At 40.5% G+C, this 23,483-nt stretch overlaps 1 protein-coding gene across 6 annotated transcripts in view; it reads left to right on the top strand.

The window, feature by feature from the left end:
- The window catches only part of GRM8 (glutamate metabotropic receptor 8), a 476,081-nt gene that overhangs the window by 189,889 nt on the left and 262,709 nt on the right, over nt 1–23,483 (top strand). Inside the window, exon 1 of one of the 6 annotated variants that reach the window (XM_084616844.1) lies at nt 17,051–17,121. The exons of the other annotated variants lie outside the window; for them this stretch is intronic. The gene's annotated coding sequence lies outside the window, so the exon portion shown is untranslated. Of the gene's footprint in view, nt 1–17,050; nt 17,122–23,483 lie in introns of those variants that run through there. 6 annotated transcript variants of the gene reach the window in all.

Below are 23,483 nucleotides of genomic sequence, written 5' to 3'. Positions count from 1 at the left end.
AGGCACATGCAGCAAGGTACATGAGTATATACATAACTTTGAGCACACTAGTAGTCCCAGTGAAGTTAATGGGACTATTCACCTGCTTAGTTATATTCCATATTAATACATAGGGAGAGCTGGGAAGAGGAGCTGAGTTCAGGATCTTGGATAATGCCAACATTATGGACAACAGAGGTAAATGGGAATCTGAGCAGACAGCTGCGATAAAGTTGATTGATAATGCAGTGAATGCCTGTATTGTGTGTTTTGGACATTCTTTCTGTAGAATACTTTGTAGTCTACTGTGTAATGAACACAACTGCATTTCCTTACCTGCCGAATCCATGAAGTGGGGTAGAGATGATACACATGGTTTAAATGAGGACATTTACTGTAGGGCTGAGCTTAGCCAGTTACTGTAGATAGCATGATTTTTTCTTATGACAGGTATTCAAAAATTATTATTATGTTCTGAGCAAACACTTATTAAAGAAGACTTGGTTGCAATAGGAATTCATGAGTTATTAAAACACTGTATGTGTAAAACAATTATTCTAAAAAACATTATGACATTACCAACAGCCTTCTAGAAGCAGACCTACTGTATTGGACTTCCTTTGTGTATTATGACAATGTAAAACTTAGCAACTTAAGTCTGGGTTATATGTGGCTCCAATAATTATTTTGTTTGCTGTGGAACAAATTCAGAGATAAATGGATTGTGAATCAATATACTTTTTGAGCTGCAGTCTGTTTATTTATTCTCAAGATCTTTCTCTCCGTGTACTGTACATTTCCCAGGATTGTGACTATTGTGGAATAAAAAGAGGTTGCAAACTTCAATTATTTTGTTCGGTGTGATTTGTAAGATGAATCCCAGTTAACTTAACAAGTGGCATGTCTGTACCTGCCTATGCATCTCTGGGAGGTAAAGAGAAATCATCTTCCTTCCAACCTGTGAAACACAACACAAGGTACCTGATTTTTGATAAAATAGTGGTGGTCATGTTGATTATATATAATGCCTGTTGTTGGGCTAGCTGTATGTTGGATTTAAGAGGTCAACACCAGTACTGTAGGAATGTCAAAGAAAAGATAGGGGGAAAGGACTTCAATGAGCCCTTCATTACATAAAATAAGAAATTTTTTAATCTGCCATCATCCTGTTCCTTCACCTACCCCCAGAACCTTCTCTAGTCTTGACTACTCTAATCATTTTTATCTTCAAATTTTGCCTCAACACTATGTATCCCCATTCCCTATTATCTGTAATAATTATTGTAAACAAAACTGATCTTACTAAAGATCCTTGGGACACCTTGCTGAAAAGCCTCTAAAATACTACTCTGTGAGTAGAAAGAAAAGGAGTACTTGTGGCACCTTAGAGACTAACCAATTTATTTGAGCATGAGCTTTCGAGAGCTACAGCTCACTTCATCGGATGCATGCCGTGGAAACTGCAGCAGACTTTATTTATACACAGAGAATATGAAAAAATACCTCCTCCCACCCCACTGTCCTGCTGGTAATAGCTTATCTAAAGTGATCATCAGGTGGGCCATTTCCAGCACAAATCCAGGTTTTCTCACCCTCCACCCCCCCACACAAATTCACTCTCCTGCTGGTGATAGCCCATCCAAAGTGACAACTCTTTACACAATGTGCATGATAATAAAGTTGGGCCATTTCCTGCACAAATCCAGGTTCTCTCACCCCCTCACCCCCCTCCCAAAAACCACACACACAAACTCACTATCCTGCTGGTAATAGCTCATCCAAAGTGACCATTCTCCCTACAATGTGCATAATTAAGGTGGGCCATTTCCAGCACAAATCCAGGTTTTCTCACATCCCCCCCACCCCCATACACACACAAACTCACCCTCCTGCTGGTAATAGCTCATCCAAACTGACCACTCTCCAAGTTTAAATCCAAGTTAAACCAGAACATCTGGGGGGGGGGTAGGAAAAAACAAGAGGAAATAGGCTACCTTGCATAATGACTTAGCCACTCCCAGTCTCTATTTAAGCCTAAATTAATAGTATCCAATTTGCAAATGAATTCCAATTCAGCAGTTTCTTGCTGGAGTCTGGATTTGAAGTTTTTTTGTTTTAAGATAGCGACCTTCATGTCTGTGATTGCGTGACCAGAGAGATTGAAGTGTTCTCCGACTGGTTTATGAATGTTATAATTCTTGACATCTGATTTGTGTCCATTTATTCTTTTACGTAGAGACTGTCCAGTTTGACCAATGTACATGGCAGAGGGGCATTGCTGGCACATGATGGCATATATCACATTGGTGGATGTGCAGGTATATGAGCCTCTGATAGTGTGGCTGATGTTATTAGGCCCTGTGATGGTGTCCCCTGAATAGATATGTGGGCACAATTGGCAACGGGTTTTGTTGCAAGGATAAGTTCCTGGGTTAGTGGTTCTGTTGTGTGGTATGTGGTTGTTGGTGAGTATTTGCTTCAGGTTGCGGGGCTGTCTGTAGGCAAGGACTGGCCTGTCTCCCAAGATTTGTGAGAGTGTTGGGTCATCCTTTAGGATAGGTTGTAGATCCTTAATAATGCGTTGGAGGGGTTTTAGTTGGGGGCTGAAGGTGACGGCTAGTGGCGTTCTGTTATTTTCTTTGTTAGGCCTGTCCTGTAGTAGGTAACTTCTGGGAACTCTTCTGGCTCTATCAATCTGTTTCTTTACTTCAGCAGGTGGGTATTGTAGTTGTAAGAAAGCTTGACAGAGATCTTGTAGGTGTTTGTCTCTGTCTGAGGGGTTGGAGCAAATGCGGTTGTATCGCAGAGCTTGGCTGTAGACGATGGATCGTGTGGTGTGGTCAGAGTGAAAGCTGGAGGCATGCAGGTAGGAATAGCGGTCAGTAGGTTTCCGGTATAGGGTGGTGTTTATGTGACCATTGTTTATTATCACTGTAGTGTCCAGGAAGTGGATCTCTTGTGTGGACTGGACCAGGCTGAGGTTGGTGGTGGGATGGAAATTGTTGAAATCATGGTGGAATTCCTCAAGGGCTTCTTTTCCATGGGTCCAGATGATGAAGATGTCATCAATATAGCGCAAGTAGAGTAGGGGCTTTAGGGGACGAGAGCTGAGGAAGCGTTGTTCTAAATCAGCCATAAAAATGTTGGCATACTGTGGGGCCATGCGGGTACCCATAGCAGTGCCGCTGATCTGAAGGTATACATTGTCCCCAAATGTGAAATAGTTATGGGTAAGCACAAAGTCACAAAGTTCAGCCACCAGGTTAGCCATGACATTATCGGGGATAGTGTTCCTGACGGCTTGTAGTCCATCTTTGTGTGGAATGTTGGTGTAGAGGGCTTCTACATCCATAGTGGCCAGGATGGTGTTATCAGGAAGATGGCCATCATGCTGCCATCATGTGCCAGCAATGCCCCTCTGCCATGTACATTGGTCAAACTGGACAGTCTCTACGTAAAAGAATAAATGGACACAAATCAGATGTCAAGAATTATAACATTCATAAACCAGTCGGAGAACACTTCAATCTCTCTGGTCACGCAATCACAGACATGAAGGTCGCTATCTTAAAACAAAAAAACTTCAAATCCAGACTCCAGCGAGAAACTGCTGAATTGGAATTCATTTGCAAATTGGATACTATTAATTTAGGCTTAAATAGAGACTGGGAGTGGCTAAGTCATTATGCAAGGTAGCCTATTTCCTCTTGTTTTTTCCTACCCCCCCCCCCCAGATGTTCTGGTTTAACTTGGATTTAAACTTGGAGAGTGGTCAGTTTGGATGAGCTATTACCAGCAGGAGGGTGAGTTTGTGTGTGTATGGGGGTGGGGGGGATGTGAGAAAACCTGGATTTGTGCTGGAAATGGCCCACCTTAATTATGCACATTGTAGGGAGAATGGTCACTTTGGATGAGCTATTACCAGCAGGATAGTGAGTTTGTGTGTGTGGTTTTTGGGAGGGGGGTGAGGGGGTGAGAGAACCTGGATTTGTGCAGGAAATGGCCCAACTTTATTATCATGCACATTGTGTAAAGAGTTGTCACTTTGGATGGGCTATCACCAGCAGGAGAGTGAATTTGTGTGGGGGGGTGGAGGGTGAGAAAACCTGGATTTGTGCTGGAAATGGCCCACCTGATGATCACTTTAGATAAGCTATTACCAGCAGGACAGTGGGGTGGGAGGAGGTATTTTTTCATACTCTCTGTGTATAAATAAAGTCTGCTGCAGTTTCCACGGTATGCATCCGATGAAGTGAGCTGTAGCTCTCGAAAGCTCATGCTCAAATAAATTGGTTAGTCTCTAAGGTGCCACAAGTACTCCTTTTCTTTTTGCGAATACAGACTAACACGGCTGTTACTCTGTACTCTGTGAGTAAGGACTACTCATGGACAAATGTCCCTCTCAATGCAAATAAAGGTGGAAGAGTCAGGCCTTAAATAAGTAGACCTATGGCTGCAGGCTGCTTATGCTGGGACAGTGGGTAGTTACTCACAAAGACAGCTAAGGTACATATCAGGGTCAGTTGGCTATTTCAGAAACAGAGCTGTTTCAAGAACTGGAACATGTTGGCCAGCCCCACAGGCAAAGATTGCTTCAGCACCCAAAGGAATTAAATCCATGTTCTATATGTTAGCAATATTTTTTTTTCTCTCTCAGCAATACAGGCAGAACTTCTGTGAACTGACACAGAACCTCTGTATTTAAGTGCTAGCAAGGAGTTTATGCTTTGGGGCCCATTAAAATGGTCTCCTTTTCTTTTCTCCTTCCCCAGTGTGGAGAGAGCATTGATTGAAGGGACAGTAGGATGAGGCAGAGGCTGAAAAAAGTTCTCTGTCAACTCTCCTCGTTCTGCTTCCAGACTGTTCGGCTGTGTTGTTCTTTTTCTTATGGCCCACTCTTCCTCCCGCAACCTCCCACTTAGCTTGCTTTTCCTGAGGGAAATGGAAGGAGCAACAGGCTCCAAGAGCAGATGGATCCACTTTCAGCTGCCACTTTCTCCTAGTACACAGGACTTCACTTCAACTCAGGATCTTTGATTTTAATGGTGCTGGGTGAGGCGCTTTCATCTTACTGTTGTGTGCAGCCAGCACAGATTCACGCTAGTGTTTTAAGACTGTTCTTCATGTAGCAGTCTATTCAGTTCTTATCATAGAATCATAGAATCATAGAATATCAGGGTTGGAAGGGACCCCAGAAGGTCATCTAGTCCAACCCCCTGCTCAAAGCAGGACCAATTCCCAGTTAAATCATCCCAGCCAGGGCTTTGTCAAGCCTGACCTTAAAAACCTCTAAGGAAGGAGATTCTACCACCTCCCTAGGTAACGCATTCCAGTGTTTCACCACCCTCTTAGTGAAAAAGTTTTTCCTAATATCCAATCTAAACCTCCCCCACTGCAACTTGAGACCATTACTCCTCGTTCTGTCATCTGCTACCATTGAGAACAGTCTAGAGCCATCCTCTTTGGAACCCCCTTTCAGGTAGTTGAAAGCAGCTATCAAATCCCCCCTCATTCTTCTCTTCTGCAGGCTAAACAAGCCCAGCTCCCTCAGCCTCTCCTCATAACTCATGTGTTCCAGTCCCCTAATCATTTTTGTTGCCCTTCGCTGGACTCTTTCCAATTTATCCACATCCTTCTTGAAGTGTGGGGCCCAAAACTGGACACAGTACTCCAGATGAGGCCTCACCAATGTCCAATAGAGGGGAACGATCACATCCCTCGATCTGCTCGCTATGCCCCTTCTTATACATCCCAAAATGCCATTGGCCTTCTTGGCAACAAGGGCACACTGCTGACTCATATCCAGCTTCTCATCCACTGTCACCCCTAGGTCCTTTTCCGCAGAACTGCTGCCTAGCCATTCGGTCCCTAGTATGTAGCTGTGTATTGGGTTCTTCCGTCCTAAGTGCAGGACCCTGCACTTATCCTTATTGAACCTCATCAGATTTCTTTTGGCCCAATCCTCCAATTTGTCTAGGTCCTTCTGTATCCTATCCCTCCCCTCCAGCGTATCTACCACTCCTCCCAGTTTAGTATCATCCGCAAATTTGCTGAGAGTGCAATCCACACCATCCTCCAGATCATTTATGAAGATCATAAATATACCATGCTCATCCCTAGAGTATCTGAATGCTAGCACCAGTCTGCAGTGTCTCTCACAGGAGTGAAACACATCCAAAGGGGAGTGACTTAGGAAATTCAATGATATATTCACAAAGAAGTTGGTGTGAAGATCTAAGGGTGTTAAACAGTGATGTACATGTACTGTAAATTTCACTAAAACAAATCAAAAGAACTTTTGAATTAAAAATGACAGCCCGACTAATGAACATTTTTGAAACAATTAAACCTGGAATTCTGTAATGGCCCTTTGAGCCGCATCTACAGTGAATGACAGATTTCGCGTCTTCCAATAGTTTCTTTGCAAAGCATATTAAAAGCAAACTTGATAATCTTACATGTTTTATATGCTTAATCTTTTTACATTTAAAAAGGATTTCCCTTATCTTCATTTAATACAAGCCTTGGATAATTTAGCTCAATATAGTTTGACATTGCACATTTCCATGCTTTGGATCAATGATACAACTATCGAAGTCAACATGCAAATGAAGGAGAAAGATAATTTACAGTCTTACTTTTAGCTGGTGCAGCATGATGGTGTGTCTTGGGTTCAAAGAATAATGGAAGAATGTACCTGATTGCTTAAGAAAATGAGAACAAAACTGTCATTTTGCCTTTAAGAAATGGGAGGAGGTGTGAAATTCAATGAACTGATGTGCAGCAGTAAAACCCTGTTGGAGAGTGCGAAGTATGTGGAAAAGATTATGATTAGCTGAACTGATTGATACCTGAGCCTGCAAAGAAGCCTAGGTGGAGTCTGGATGTGGATGGAGAGAGAACACAGCATGTAGCAGAGTGCTGGGAACCATAATGTAGGCAGTCAGCTTCATGGGATGTTTGAGCTCCGGAGCAGGCATATGGGCATAGAAATTGCAATACCAAATCAGAGCAGTAGTTTTCCTGGTCCAGTATCTTGTCTCTAATAGCAGAAAATACTGCAGAGGAAGATATAGTAAAGATTTTGAAATTTAGTAGTGTTCAGTTTTGAAATACTTTGCCTGTGAGTGAAGTTTTTTCCTAAATCCATCAATCAGTGCAGAGGCCCCCAAACTGTGGGCACGCCCCCCAAGGGGAAGGCACGGAGGAATGTTTGTGGGGGTGTGGTGGGGGCCGGGTCAGCCCCCATAGGGTGCAGGGAGGGAGCACCACCAAGCCCGGCTCCCTTCCCCGGCTCCCAACCCCAGTCCCGCTCCCAGCCTCAGTCCCTGGCTGCGGCTCCTTTCCCAGCCCCAGACACAACCCCAGCTGGGGCCCCAGCCTTGCCCACCTTACCCCTGTCCATATCCCCTCTCCCAGCCCTGGCTTGGGGCGGGAGCGCAGACAGGAGTAAGGGGGAGCAACCCTGAAAAGTTTGGGGACCACTGAGTTAATGGTTGGCTTATGCCCTGAATTGTAGAATCATAGGACTGGAAGTGACCTTGAGAGGTCATCTAGTCCAATCCCCTGCACTCATGGCAGGACTAAGTATTAGCTAGACCATTCCTGACAGGTGTTTATCTAACTTGCTCCTAAAAATCTCCAATGATGGAGATTCCATAACTTCCATAGGCTATTTATTTCAGTGCATAACCACCCTGACAGGAAGTTTTTCCTAATGTCCAACTTAAACCTCCCTTTCTGCAATTTAAGCCCATTGCTTCTTGTCCTATCCTCAGATGTTAACACGAGCATTTTTTCTCCCCTTTTATGTACTTGAAAACTGTTATATCCCCTCTCGGTTTTCTCTTTTCCAGATTAAACAAACCCAGTTTTTTTCAATCTTCGCTCATAGATTGTGTTTAGTCATTTTTGTTGCTCTTCTCTGGACTTTCTCCAATTTGTCCACATCTTTCCTGAAATGTGGCATGCAGCACTAGACACAATACTCCAGCTGAGGCCTAATCAGCACAGAGTAGAGCAGAAGAATTACTTTTCGTGTGCTGCTTACAACACTCCTGCTAATACATCACAGAATGATGTTTGCTTTTTTTGCAACAGCGTTACACTGTTCACTCATATTTAGCTTGTGCTCCACTATGACCCACAGATCCCTTTCTGCGGTACTCCTACCTAGGCAGTCATTTCCCATTTTGTATGTGTGCAACTGATTGTTCCTTCCTAAGTGGAATACTTTGCATTTGTCCTTATTGAATTTCATCCTGTTTACTTCAGACCATTCCTCCAGTTTGTCCAGATCATTTTGAATTATAATCCTATCCTCCAAAGCACTTGCAACCCCTCCCAGCTTGGTATGGTCCACAAACTTTATAAGTGTACTTTCTATGCCATTATCTAAATCATTGATGAAAATATTGAATGGAATTTTCAGAATAAACAGTTTTTTATGAGAAGGTCATGAAAGAAAGTATCAGAAGCTTTACTAAAGTCAAGATATACCATGTCTACCGCTTCCCTGCTATCCAAAAGCTATCAGATTGGTTTGACACAATTTGTTTTTGACAAATCCATGCTGACAGTTACCTTATTATCTTATTACCTTCTAGATGTTTCCAAATTGATTGCTTAATTACTTGCTCCATTATCTTTCTGGGTACAGAAATTAAGCTGTTTGGTCTGTAATTCCCCAGGTTGTTCTTATTTCCCTTTTTATAGATTGGTACTATATTTGCCCTTTTCCAGTCTTCTGGAATCTCTCCTGTCTTCCATGACTTTTCAAAGATAATCGCTAGTGGCTCAGATATCTCATGAGTCAGCTTCTTGAGTATTCTAGGATGCATTTCATCATGCCCTGGTGACTTGAAGAAATATAACTTGTCTAAGTAATTTTTAACTTGTCCTTTCCCTATTTTAGCCTCTGATCCTACCTCATTTTCACTAGCATTCACTATGTTAGATGTTCAATCAGCACCAACCTTCTTGGTGAAAACCAAAACAAAGAAGTCATTTCCACATTTTCTGTTGTTGTCTCCTCCCACCCACCCATTGAGTAATGGGCCTCCCCTGTCCTTGATCTTCCTCTTACTTCTAATGTATTTGTAGAATGTTTTCTAGTTACCCTTTATGTGTCTAGCTAGTTTGATCTCGTTTTGTGCCTTGGCCTTTCTAATTTTGTCCCTACATAGTTGTGTTATTTGTTTATATTCATCCTTTGCAATTTGATCTAATTTCCACTTTTTGTAGGACTCTTTTTTGAAAGATCATTGAAGATTTCCCAGTTAAGCCAGGGTGGGCTCTTACTATACTTCTTATCTTTCCTACACAGTGGGATAGTTTGCTCTTGTGCCCTTAATAATGTCTCTTTGAAAAACTGCCAACTGTCTTCAATTGTTTTTCCCCTTAGACTTGCTTCCCATGGGATCTTACCCACAAGCTCCCTGAGTTTGCTAAAGTCTGCCTTCTTGAAATCCAATGTCTTTATTTTGCTGTTCTCCTTCTTACCATTCCTTAGAATCATGATCACTTTAACCCAAGCTGCCTTCCACTTTCTAGTTCTCAACCAGTTCCTCCCTATTTGTCAAAATCAAATCTAGAACAGCCTTTCCTCTAGTAGCTGTCTCCATCTTCTGAAATGAAAAAAAGTCTCCAATATATTCCAAGAACTTGTTGCATAACCTGTGCCCTGCTGTGTTGTTTTCCCAACAGATGTCTGAGTAGTTGAAGTCCCCCATCACCACCAAGTCCTATTCATTGGATGATTGTTAGTTGTTTAAAAAAAGCCTCATCTACCTCTTCTTCCTGGGTCGGGGCGGTCTGTAGTATGAGATTTTAATGCCCAATAAAACTATTTTTATCCTATCTAACATAGCAATGAATATTCTGTTTTTTCATGTAGGTGCCTAATAAGGAAAATCAAGCCTTTTAAATGATCTCAGTGGAACTACTCACATTGCATGGTGGAAAAATATGGTCCCTACTACAGATGGCTGAAAAAAAGGAACCCTTTATGGCAAAAAATTGTGCTTTTTTTTTTTTCAAATGATCCTGAACTGGGATTAATTGCCAAAACTTTCTTTCTTTCTTTATTGCAAAAAATGAATTAAAAAAATTATTTGCAGGAGAACCTAAATAGACTTTTTTTAGTTTCCTGGCTGCCCACCAGGATTGCTGCCAACTGGAAGGCTTTAGTCAGTGTCATTCGTGAAATTGACAAGAGCCTTCCAGTCCCCTGCTGTGGAAGGTCCAAGCACTCAGCCTCACCATGCAGCACTGGGAGCTAAAGAGGCAGAGAGCCTGAATGTCCAGGCTCTTTTTCTCTCCATCCCCTGGAGCTGAAATGGAGGCTGAGCGCTCTGGCTGTTGGCTTTGCCATCCTGGAACTAACCATCCAGGAAAGTTTTTGTCAGTTTTACTGGCAGAAAATGAAATTCACAAGAATATTCCAGGCAGCCAGCCAGAGAGTCACCAGTATGATTTTTCCCAATGGAAAATTGATTTTTTTTCAGCAAAATTTTCTCATGGAAAATTTTGGTTTTGTAAAAAGATCATTGTTGCCAGAATATCATTTTGATGAAAAAAAATTACAACCAGCCCTAGTCCCTAGTAACAAGCTTTTAATAAATTTGATAATTTGCCTACAATTACCTGGCACGTAGACTGGAAAACTATTTCACCTTCTGCTGTTGATAGTTACAGATGTAGTCAGCTCCCATCTAGAGGGGAGAGGATACCAAACATGTATCATATGAGAACTATATAAAGAGCACAGTTGTTGTAGATAGGTACAGGAAAGTAGATTTTTGCAGGAAATAGATAAGCATTTGTAAAGTTAATAGAAATCGAAGGAAATAGAAAGAGGCTGGCCACTGTCGGAAGCAGCATTGACTCTGAGTTGGACTATCCTTAATACACTTGGTAGAATAGCTCTGAATCCATTCTAGGATTGTTATTTTCAGGCATCTATAAAAATATGGTTCTCCCACTTCTTTAATGTTGTGCTAGAGCACCAAATTTTCTGACTACCATAGTAGATCACTCCATATATGTTGTCTACTCGACTGTAAAAGGCCAGTATTTTACAAGAACTTCCATCCAGCCTTTAAAGCTTTAAGCATACCTCTGAATTCAAATTTTTGCTCGTGCTGTTTTTCATGGCCAGTTTTTTTGTAGGGGGGAGGCATGAAAAAGCTATGCATGAACACACATCACACCACCACCGAGAATACGGTTAGACGGTGAAGGTCTGTAGTGCTGAGTGTCCATGACTACAGTTTGTGTGTCTAAGAGTTCCACAGGATTATTATTAATCTGGTGCAGCCCTGCATCTTCAGGGCTCGATGTGTGGGGATTTCGTTCCTGAGGTGGGCAACATGAACAAAAAGGGCCAGCCAGTGGTGGCCAGTGATGACTTCAGTCCGCTCAAAGCCCTTTCTCAATGATAGGTCCCCTCTCACATTGCTGATAAAGTAAAACCATTTTATACCCAGTAGTTGCTGCTGGAAATCCACAGAAAATGCCTGCAGCCCCCTTATATCTTGTTTATGCAGTGTCTGTGTTTCAAATCCATATGAGGATTGGAAGTACAGAAGTTTGATAAATCTGTACTTTCGTTTATAGTTCTTTTGGCTCCAGATCCTATGTAGGTCTTTCATGGCTGAGGCTGCTAAGCCAATTCTTCTTAAGATGTCCGGCTGGCTGCTTCCATTTGTTGACCATTTACTGCCTAGAAGATGAAGTTATCCATTACTTCCACAGTTTGTCTGGAAGCACAGACATCTTGTATCACAACTTTTGAGCCGACACTATGAATTTTTGTGTTTTGCACAAGAAACCCTTAGCCCAAGGGCAGCTGCTTCATGCTGGAAGCTTTCTAATGCAGTTTTGAGATCATTTGCATCTTGCCCAAAGAGGATAACATCATAGGCATAATCCAGGTTGGTAAAAGAGGTTGAACTGGTGGTTATACCAATATTTCCAGAGATATATTCAAAGAGCCAATCCACTGTGGGGGAGAACAGGGCTGAGGCCAGGACACATTTGTGTTTCACCTCGGATCTAGCATAAAACCTGTCAGCCATATGGGTCTCCCAATGTACCCATGCCCGTGAGTCATTGTGTAGATCTTGAATTAGTCTCAGGAAGATGTTGGGAACACTGATACTCCATAGAGCATTCCACAAGGCAGCTCTATCAACAGAATCAAAGACTGCTTTAAGGTCTATGTATGCTACTAGCAAAGGCTGGCTAAATTTATGATGGACTCAGATCAAAGACAGAGAGATCAAGTATAGCGTCCATTGTGGATCACCTGGCTGTGAAGCCTGATTGCTCTGGCAGATGGTGTTTCACAAGGGGAGGCTAGAGCTGGGTGAGTAGGATATGTGTGAAGACTTTTCCAGGAACAGAAAGCAGAGTTACTGGCCTGTAGTTACTGCACTTGGTTTATGAGCCTTTCCCTTTAGAGCAGGATAATTGATTCCTTCCTTCCACGCCATTGGTATCTTTCCAGTAGTCCAAGTGTGGGCAAAAAGTTGGTGTAATGCTACACTTGTGGGCTCTGTGGAGCAACTGAGAAGTTGGGATTTTATGCTGTTGGATATGGCAGTACACCCACTTTGCAGGTTCTTTATGGCAGAGTGAACCTCTTCCAACATAGCTGCATCTATACATGTTTTGGGTTCAGGTGTTGTATCTACTGCTAAAGCATCCAGAGCTGGACATGGAACACTTCAAGATGGTTAAGTGTGGACTCATAATATTCTTTGCATCTTTTCAGGACTTCTTGGTCAAGCATGTTTTACCATCAGCCTTGTTTATCGGCACAGACCCTGTGCAAAGTCCAGTTTTGGATCAAAGCGATTAAATAGCTTTGAATCTAGGTCATAATTTATTAGATCTTATTCCCTCTTCTGCCTCGTTTACCATGTTCTCACAAATGCATGCACAAAATTATGCTCCCATTTTTAGACATACGCAGATACTTTGATGAGGCAATCCACAGAAATGCTTCCAGATATATACATTTTGCAGATGTGCTCGCTAAAGGAAATATATATAAGGCATATATGCGGCATGCATGGGATACCATCTTTGTTACAAGAGAGAGCTGAAAACTGTCTGCCAGAATTGACAGACCTGATCACTGACTGACTGAGCAGAGTTAAACTTTGACTGACAGCCGCTGAGTAGAAAATTATAATAATGGAGAAAGCCAGGAGAAAATATATCTTTAAAGACTGCCTGATTCAGAGTTTTGTGATATGGAATGAAAACTTGAGTGTTTTGAAACATTCAAGTCTGGAGCATCCCTGCCAGAATGGAATGGAGTTTTGTCAGGAAGATTGAACTAAACTGACATCACTCACAGAACTGTTGGGCTCAAATATGTAACAACAACCAATCTGAGTGGAAACATGTTGCCAAATTCCTATGATGAGACTCAACAAGAAAACAAGCATGGATTACACAGAAATGCTGCCAACTCTTGAAAAATGCCTTGTGTGAAGAGAGTCACTAGTGAGGGAACAGAAATCTTCTGTCCTGTGTCCTTCTGTCCAGTGGTCTGTGTCATGCTCTTTTAACAGAAGGGAAAAGTGTTCAATAGTCAGGCTTTTACCAAGAACGACTCTGAAGCTGTGGTTCTGTACTAGAGGAGGGTAAACAATTTGCAACAAATAATTTATTCAGTGAATTTACCCTTATTTTGGCATGCAAATTATCCACAAACAGGTTCTGATGTTTATAAATTTGTTCGGTATTCATAATCGGTCAATCAATCTTTGGTAAAAATAATTTCCAGCGAAGGGGGGGTTTCTCTCAAACTGTCTCTCAGTTGTTGTTATTTGCTATGCATCAGCTTTTACATATAATGCTTGTTTCAACTAGATCCTTCTCTCTTTCATTTAATAGCTTCTTTTCTGGGGCTTTGGCCAGCCGGTATTCTCCCTTATCAGATACAGCAACAATGCACATATTTCCGATATGGATCAAATCCACTGGCTTTGATTTAAATCACACTATTACTGCCTATTTGTCAGGGCCCAGCTCAAAATTCCAAGCAGAGACATGCAACTCAGAAAGAAGTGCAAGGTAATTAAGTGGCACAGTGGTAATTAAGACTGGGGAGGACCCTGTGTGAAAGTCTCTAGCACTTTGGCCTTGATGCTGCTGTCCTCTCTCCTGGAGGACTGAGCTGAAGCTAGAGGCTGCACAGATGGTGGATGGACATCTGTAGGACACTATTGTTATATCTTCCAATACAGATCCATTACTGTGTTGGCAACTCAAGAAGGATCTATGGCTGGTTCTGTTTCACATAGTTGTGTAATGCAGGCTGTACTCCCCATCTCTTTCCCCCCCCACATAAAGGTTTACTCAGACCTCAGTGGTTCAGGAGCCAAATTAGCTATCAGCATTACCCAAAAGAGCCACAATAGTGTGAATTCATTGTTTTATTTACTATGGTACTATATATTCATTTTAAACAGTATGACAGGAAATATTTAGGTTATATTTATATATATATATATATACACTTTGTCAGACAGTTTGCTGTGAGAATTTTTATATATATATATATATATATATATATATATAAAATTCTCACACAAACTGTCTGATCAAGTATTATTATTTTATCAACTGCAATTGGTTAATAACATAGTAAAAGCATCCTGATTGGTTAATAACTTGGATTGGTTAATAATTAAACCACAGTATTTTATTATCATGTACTTCAAAGAGCCACAGGAGACACATTAAAGCTTATGCTCAAATAAATTTGTTAGTCTCTAAGGTGCCACAAGTACTCCTTTTCTTTTTGCGGTTACAGACTAACACGGCTGCTGCTCTGAAAAGAGCCATTTGTGAGCCTCAGTCTGAGGATCACTGCGCCAAACACTTTTTTAGCATAGCAGATATTGTAGTCTCCAACAGGCATACCTGCCAGTCCATAGGCAATGGGGAGTGGTTGGGCTTCATTAGAATGAATGAATACCTGACTCCATCAATAACTGAATGCCAAATCATATGATTAGCAGTGACAGGGCAGACCACAACAACATAGAAGATGGGTTAAAGGAGGAGGTTAACATAGAGCACTGATAACTTCGTAAGCCAAAATATGTTTCTTGGTGAAAACCTGCCAGTTTTATTTACGTTGGGTTACATTCACCCCTGTGCAGGGGGCCATCACAAGCCTGTAATCCATTTATGTCTTCAAGAAGAGGGGTCACTAAAGTGGTGTGTAGACCTTATGTTGGTCCTCTGCACAGGGGTGAAATAGAGAATCCAGACTGCCTTTTTCCTGGAGACCATTTATTTGTTTGATTACACAGTAATTAGATCCCTCTGTGTCAGTGGTGGGCAACTTGCGGCCCACGGGATTGTTGCGGCCCATCAGAGAAATCCACTGGCAGGCTGCCAGACAGTTTGTTTACATTTGCAGCTCCAAGTGGCCACAGTTCGCCGTTCCTAGCCAATGGGAGCTGTGGGAAGCGGCAGCCAGCATGTCTCTGTGGTCCGTGCCGGTTCCCGCAGCTCCCATTGGCCAGGAACGGTGAACCCTGGCCAAACTGGTGGCCTGCCAGAGGATTACCTTGACAGGCCACGTGTGGCGCACGGGCTGCAGGTTGCCACCACTGCTCTGTGTACATGATCTAAAAAAAAGATGGGTGAGAATAATCTCCTCTCCTCACTGCTTTTTCTCATTTTTAATTTTGAAAAATGCTGTCTCCTGGTCCTCTGTGGTGGCCTGATTCCTCCCTTGCCCTTCCATCTTCCAACCCACAAAGAGCTCGCAAAATGTCTACACGAGCGCTTCAGATGAGAATACTCTTGAATATTATTTCACGGGCGTGTGTGTGCATGATCCACTGTTGGAGAGGGCCCTTGCATGTTGAGCTGCTTTGAAAAATGGGGAAGGAATTTTGTGTGTGTTTTGTTTGCATCAACATTCAAAATTTGGATGGGATTTCAAGGAAAATTTTCTAAATTCAGAACATTTCCACTAACTTGACCTGAAAATAAAAGAAATTTCTAACTCAAATGTTCCTGAGTAAGGAAGCAAAAAAAAAAAAAAAAGTCACAAATATCAACAAAGTGACCAGGCAAGTTTTAGCTGTATTGGTGAATGCCCTTGTGCAGTGCTCAACTCTCTCTACTGTGCTTTGTACAAATTTGTTGGCGTTATTGTATGGAACTACTTGAACAAGCAAAGGGAGAAAGTTATGTAGAATTTTTTGAGAACAAGGTGACTCAGTCCAACTAATATTTTTTCCACTTCAAAATCTGACAGTGATTAAGGTTAAGGCATTGCAAACAAATGCATAATATTTCAAATGGTAATATTTTAGTTTGGAATGCTAAGCAATTGGTGAAGGTTTTATTTTAGGACCAGTGCTTTATTTGTGCATTATTCAGAACATTGAAAGCTCTGGCTTTTTTTATTTCTTTTGTTATCTTCATTTTTCATCTCCACCCCCTAACTTCATCTAGTAAGGTAGGATAGACTTTTATTACTGTTTGCAACAAGGAACTTCTTTCTCATGAGTCTACTGTGCTAATCATATTTCTTTATTCAAAGAATTATACCTGGCAAATTGAAGTACCTTATTATTTCTTCCATTACCTCTATGCCAAGGTTGAAAGGATAATATGTTTGTAGAATTAATAATGCTGAAAACATGTACATATCTGCAGGGGGGCTGGAACAATTTGTGTAGTGTAGGGGGCGCTGAGAGCCATTGAACCAAACTGTAAACCTTGTAGATGATGGAAACCACTTCAAGCCAGGGGGTGCTCCAGCACTCCCAGTTCCAGCTCCTCTGCAGATCAGCTTTTTTTTGAGTTGATAATGATCAGAATGTACATGCTCCATGTACAATAGACCTCCGTGTAGTATTATTTTTTTCTTTAAAAATAAGAATGTTTGACAAGTGTTATGTGTAATAGAAAGGGAGAGATGTCAGCTCACGAAAGCTTATGCTCTAATAAATTGGTTAGTCTCTAAGGTGCCACAAGTCCTCCTTTTCTTTTTGCGAATACAGACTAACACGGCTGTTACTCTGAAACCTGTTACCAGCTGAGCAGCCTGGTAGCATGGATGGAGAATCGTCTATCCATCAGATGATGAGTATAAAAGAGGTGAGTAGTTGGTAAAAAGATCTACCTGGAGATTAGGTTCGCAGTAAAATAGGCTTTTATTTCAGCATCAATTTCATGAATTCACAGGGTTCACATTCTGTTTTAAAAGTAATTGTATACCTAGTGATCGCAGGCTTTTCAGATCCTTAGCTCATCTCTGGGTGCATTGTCTGCAGAGTGTGGTGGTTCAGGTTAGCGGTTTATTAAATGCAGCAGACCAATCACTGGTCACACCAAGATTCTTTGCTGTTACACCACTGCTACTTTTCCAGCCGATAGCCTATCCCAGAGAAGCCACACAAACTGCTGCCTTGCTCTCTTCCTACTGATAGATGTGCCTTCTAGAATGGTTGTCATTTGCATGGAGGGAGCAGGGCACTTGCAACTCTCCTGCCTGTCTCTGTAAGTTTAACAAATTAAAATCCATATAAAAATCGAGGCTGGAGACAATTTCAGAATTACACCTCTACTGTGTTAGTCAATTGTTCTTGTGCGTTTGAAAGACCTACCTATTGTATTTTCACAATAAAAATAATACCACTGAGCTAAATTCTGCTTGCAGTTCCTCACATTCACCTGAGGTCACTGAATTGGTTTGGTAGGATTCCCCTGAGATCAGGGCTAAACCAACCACTGTCAGCAGAGGTCCATAAACAGCAGTTTGGCCTAGCTGGGTTGAAACTCTTCTTCTTTTCTCCTTCCCTCTAAGTCACCTTCTAAGTCATCCCTTTTTACCTTTGCTATCTTCTTGGGGAGGTGAGCCGAGTCCTCTCCTGTAACCTCATGGGCCCAGGTTGTTACCTCCTCAATATCTTCCTGGCTGGTAAGTGGCAAGCTCTCCCCACATCTTCCTTCTTTGGGGTTGGAGTCTGGGTCATGTAGAGTCACTGCTCCCTTGAGTGTATCTTGCTTTGAGTTACTCTAGACTTACACTGCTACATTTAAGAGTAGAAACTGAACGACGCTTTGTCTGAGTAAACACTGCTACATTTGCCCCATTCTATTTTGCACTTCTACAGTTTGGCCCAGATTCACAAAAGTATTTAGGCTCCTAACTTCCATTGATTTAGAATCTGAGTGTTAGTGCTTTTCATCCAGGGATAGATGTGATTCACTGGGAAACTTGATCTAAACCCGCCTTTTTCCTAAAATGGCACTTCATGGCTTAAAGCACACTACCATGTGTTACCTCCAGTCTACAAGCTCTCTCAAAGATACCATGCTTAGAGTTCCTGAACACTTTTCTGCTAATGCATTTGCCTCCAAGTCATGGAAATCACAATAGTCTTCCAAAAACACATTTCCGCTTTCACCATATTTCAACTAGTGCCTCCAACTCTTAGGGCTTTATTAATTAAGCTAATCATTCATTGCAACAAGACACAATTCAGTCTAATTAGTGGATCCACTCAGTTCTAAACTTCTTCCCCAGGGATATTTCACCTCCTCGTATTAAACATGTAAAGCTTGTCTACACTGCCCCAGCAGTTTGGATTACAAGGGTGGGAATAGCAGTGCGTAACAAAGTCTGCACTGTAACTTCCCTGTGTGAATGCTGCAGGTGGGAGCCAAAAGGTTCCCAGTTCATGTTAACGTAGTACTCTTCAAACAGGACTACATTAGTGCAAAATAGGAATCTTTTAGTTTATGCCCACAGAGTGCACACAGGGGAGTTACAGTGCAGCACTCTGGTGTGCATTGCTGTTTACACCCCTGTAGTCCAAATTACACGGCAGTGTAGACATAGGCCTTGTCTACACTAGGGAGGTAAGTCGACATAAATTATGCAACTCCAGATATGTGAACAATGTAGCTGGAGTCGGTGTACCTTAGGTCGACTTACTGTGGTGTCTACTCTGCATCAACAGGAGATGCTCTCCCATCGACTTACCTTACATTTCTCTATCTGGTGGAGTACCGTAGTCAATGGGAGAGTGATCTGCGATCAATTTAGTGGGTCTTCACTAGACCTGCAAAATCAACCCCCAGTGAATTGATTGCAGCAGTGTCGATCCCCGATAAGTGTAGACATGCCCATAGCCTTGGAGACACCAAACCCACTCACAGACTTTATTCTCTGAACCAAAAGTCATAACAAAGCCCTACCAGCTTCTTTTAAACCTGCAGTATGATGAAGCCTGCTCCAAGTTGATTATGTTTTTAAAATTACGGTTAGGCTTCAGTAGGATTATTTAGGTGAAAGGGTACTGAATGCCTCCTTTACCCACTCAGTAACTCATTCCTCTCTTTTGCTGTTGTGTTATGGAAGAAGTATTGCTGTTTCTTAATATCATTAGATTCTCAGATAGTGCCTAGAAATATAAAGAAATGAAGCAATACACCAGATTTAGTTTTATTCTCTTCATATTTCATAACTAACAATAGGAAGAAGTGGGCAAATGAAAATTCACTAACATGTTTAGATTTAAGGGGTTATTCTTACCCAAATTTTCAGCTCAGAAAGTTTTATAAACTGAAGTAAAGTATAGCCTGGTGTTCACACTTCAGAAATTTTAGAAAAGAGCTTAAAGAATGATCTGAAGGCTGGAAAACCTGCTTTCAGTTTCTTTTAGTTGCTAACTGTAATCTATTGAGTTTATCCAAGAAAAAAAATAGGTGATTTGATCACACTCTACAAGTAACTCTGCAGGGAATAGATTTCTGAGATTGCTCTTTAAACTAGAAGAAAAAAGTATAATGAGAACCAATGCTTGGAACCTGAATCTAGAAAAATTCAAACTAGAAATAAAGGACAATTTTTTAACAGTGAGGGTTAACAACCATTGAAACATCTTATATAGGAATGTGGTGGACTTTCTATCCCTTGAAGTTTTCTTTTTTTATCATGGCTGGGTATCTTTCTAAAATATATATTTAGAACTCAAATAGAAGTTATGAGTTTGATGCAGAAATTATTGGGTGAGGCTTTTTGCCTTGTGCTGTTTTATAGGACTAGTTAGAAAATAGAATTTCCATTGCACAGAAAATTCTGACCTTACAGAAAAAATTGTTCCAAATCAAAATGAAAAACTGACATTTCATAATTTTCTGTGAAATGAAAATTCCCCCAAAATGTCATTTGAGATACTTGAAATGTTTTGTTTAGATAATGTCTAATAATTTCATTCTGATCATGTCAAAGTGTTTAGTTTTGATAATTTTGAAACTTAATATGAAGTAAATATATTAATATTTTAATAGAATATAAAAGTCTAAATATGAATCAAAATGAAGAAAAATTGAAACATTTTTACTTAAGTGAAACTTTTCAGCATTGTTGAAACAAAACAAGAATGGCAAAAAAATCATTTTGACATTTTCCATTCTTTTTTTTGAAAACACATTTTAATGAAATTTTTCAGTATCAGTGAAACTGCATTTTCCAAGGAAAATTTCTCAACTCTTCAACCTATTCAGGTCAGGTTATAGGATCACACTACTCCTATCTGGTCTTAAAATCTATGAATTTATTAATCTAATAAGTGAACAGAGAACCACACTTTTGTCTTAAATGTTAGCACTGCTGGAGATAAATATGACATGCAAGAGCAATTAGGGCTTGATCCTGTCTGACAACAACATCAGTGAAAGCATATTGAATCCTTTGGGTACAAGCCTGTAAGTGAGTGTACTAGGAACGCTACTCGGAGAAACCAAATACTGGCAGCAGTTAGCCTCACATTAAATGTTTTACAGCAGACCTTGCAACGATGTGAAATTTGCCTTGCTGGTAACAGATTTCATTGCAAATTCAAATCAAATCCAGGGTTGTGAAAGGATTTTGCAATCACTTGTGGACCTTCTTTATGATGAAGAGGTCTGATGATTTGGAGTAACTATGACACAAAGTTTTGTTTTTGGACGATTTTGACAGAAAACCAGATGAAACTGAGTGGTTTTTACTGAGTTTTACTTTGAGATTTGGAATGTCGTTTGAACTCCAATGAAACTCAGTGAAAACACAAACTTATACTTATTGAAGTGAAAGGAAATGTTTATGTGCACAAAACCAAACCATCTATTTAAACCCAATTCAAATATTGACACAAAGCATTTTAAACTGCATCAATCCTTGCTTGGACCATTTTTTATATGACTTGCTGGGATTGAATTGCTTGGATAAGAACACACAGAAAGAAAATCTTTGCCAGTTAGTAACCTGGATGATGGTAATGGGAAGAAAAGATTTTTTAAAATTCCTATAAACCAATTATTTATTTTAATTAGGGCTGTTAATAGTGATTAAATTCATTATTAAAAAAATTAATAGTGCTTAATTGTGCTGTTAAACAATAATAGCATACCATTTATTTAAATATTTATGGATGTTTTCTACATTTTCAAATGATTTCAATTACAACACACAAAGTGTACAGTGCTCACGTTATATTTATTTTTTTTTCAAATGTTTGCACTGTAAAAAATGAAATAGTATTTTTCAATTCACCTAATAAAGGTACTGTAGTGCAATCTGTTTATCATGAAAACAGAATTTACAAATGTAGAATTATGTAAAAAAACCCTGCATTCAAAAATAAAACAATGTAAAACTTTAGATAATAAAAGTCCACTCAGTCCTTCTTCAGTCAATTGCTCAGACCAACAAGTTTGGTTACAATTTGCAGGAGATAGTGCTACCTGCTTCTAGTTTACAATGTCACCTGAAAGTGAGAACAGGCATTCGCATGGCACTGTTGTAGCTGGTGTCGCAAGATATTTACACGCCAGATGCGCTAAAGATTCATATGTCACTTCATACTTCAACCACCATTCCAGAGAACATGTATCCATGCTGATGATGGGTTCTGCTTGATAACGATCCAAAGCAGAGCGGACCGATGCATGTTCATTTTCATCATCTGAATCAGATGCCACCAGCAGAAGACTGATTTTCATTTTTGATGGTTTGGGTTCTATAGTTTCCACATCAGAGTGTTGCTCTTTTAAGACTTCTGAAAGCACGCTCTACAGCTCATCCCTCTCAGATTTTGGATGGCACTTCAGATTCATAAACCTTGGGTCAAGCGCTGTAGCTATTTTTAGAAATCTCTCATTGGTACCTTTCCTTGCATTTTGTCAAATCTGCTGTGAAAGTGTTCTTAAAAGAAAGATGTGTTGGGACATCATCTGAGACTGCTATAACATGAAATATATTGCAGAATGCCGGTAAAGCGGAACAGGAGACATAACAATTCTCTTCCAAGGAGTTCAGTCACAAATTTAATTAACACATTATTTTTTAAACGAGCATCATTAGCATGGAAGCATGTCATCTGGAATGGTGGTTGAAGCATGAAGGGACATATGAATATTTAGCGCATCTGGCATGTAAATACCTTGCAATGCCAGCTACAAAAGTGCCATGTGAATGCCTGTTCTCACTTTCAGGTGACATTGTAAATAAGAAGCCGCAGCATCATCTCCAGTAAATTTAAACAAACTTGTTTGTTTTGGTGATTGGCTGAACAAGAAGTAGGACTGAGTGGACCTGTAGGCTCTAACTTTTTAGATTGTTTTAGTTTTGAGTGCAGTTACGTAACAAAATCTGCATTTCTAAATTACACTTTCAAGATAAGGATATTGTACTACAGTACTTGTATGAAGTGAATTGAAAAATACGATTTCTTTTATCATTTTGACAGTGCAAATATTTGTAATCAAAAATATAAAGTAGCACTGTACAGGTTGTATTGTGTTGTAATAGAAATCAATATATTTGAAAATGTAGAAAAATATCCCAAATATTTAATAAACAATACAATACCAATTGAAATTTAACAGTGTGATTAATTTCTTTAATCACAATTAATTTTTTTGAGTTAAGCACATGAGTTAACTGCGATTAATCAACAGTCCTACTGTTAATATTTCACCACTTGTGACTCCAGCAATGCACACCCTCAAGCCAGATAGAGACAGAGGGTCTGATCTTGCATTTTTGCATGCCAGAAATGACTGATTGGGAACTGGACCAAGTGAGACAGAAGGGCCTTTTTTGCTATACTTTAAACTCACTATAAGCAATGCATCTGTTACAGTCCTGCTATTTTAGGAAGGGCAGAAGCAAGGCCATGGGGACTGAGCGCTCGGTGGTTGGAGTCCCTGGTGGTTGTTACTTAAAGGAAGCCACAGGCTGCGAAAAACAGGCCAAACAGATCCAAAACAAGAAGTTATTTTTGTTAAAAGCATCAGAAAAAACAGGTCTGGGATGACTGAAAAAAATACGAAATACAACAGGCAATTTGAGGTCAGTCTCTGATCATCACAACAGCAAGAAGAAGAATGCAGGAAAAATGGGTCACCAGGGAGCCATTGATAACACACAGTCTAGAGACTTTAAGCAACAAAGCCCTCATGTATGA

Source organism: Lepidochelys olivacea (genome assembly GCF_965140295.1).
Source record: "Lepidochelys olivacea isolate rLepOli2 genome assembly, chromosome: 1".
NCBI classification, from domain to species: domain Eukaryota; kingdom Metazoa; phylum Chordata; order Testudines; family Cheloniidae; genus Lepidochelys; species Lepidochelys olivacea.
The sequence above is the reverse complement of the archived record's forward strand: the minus strand, read 5'-3'. Positions and strand labels throughout refer to the sequence as shown.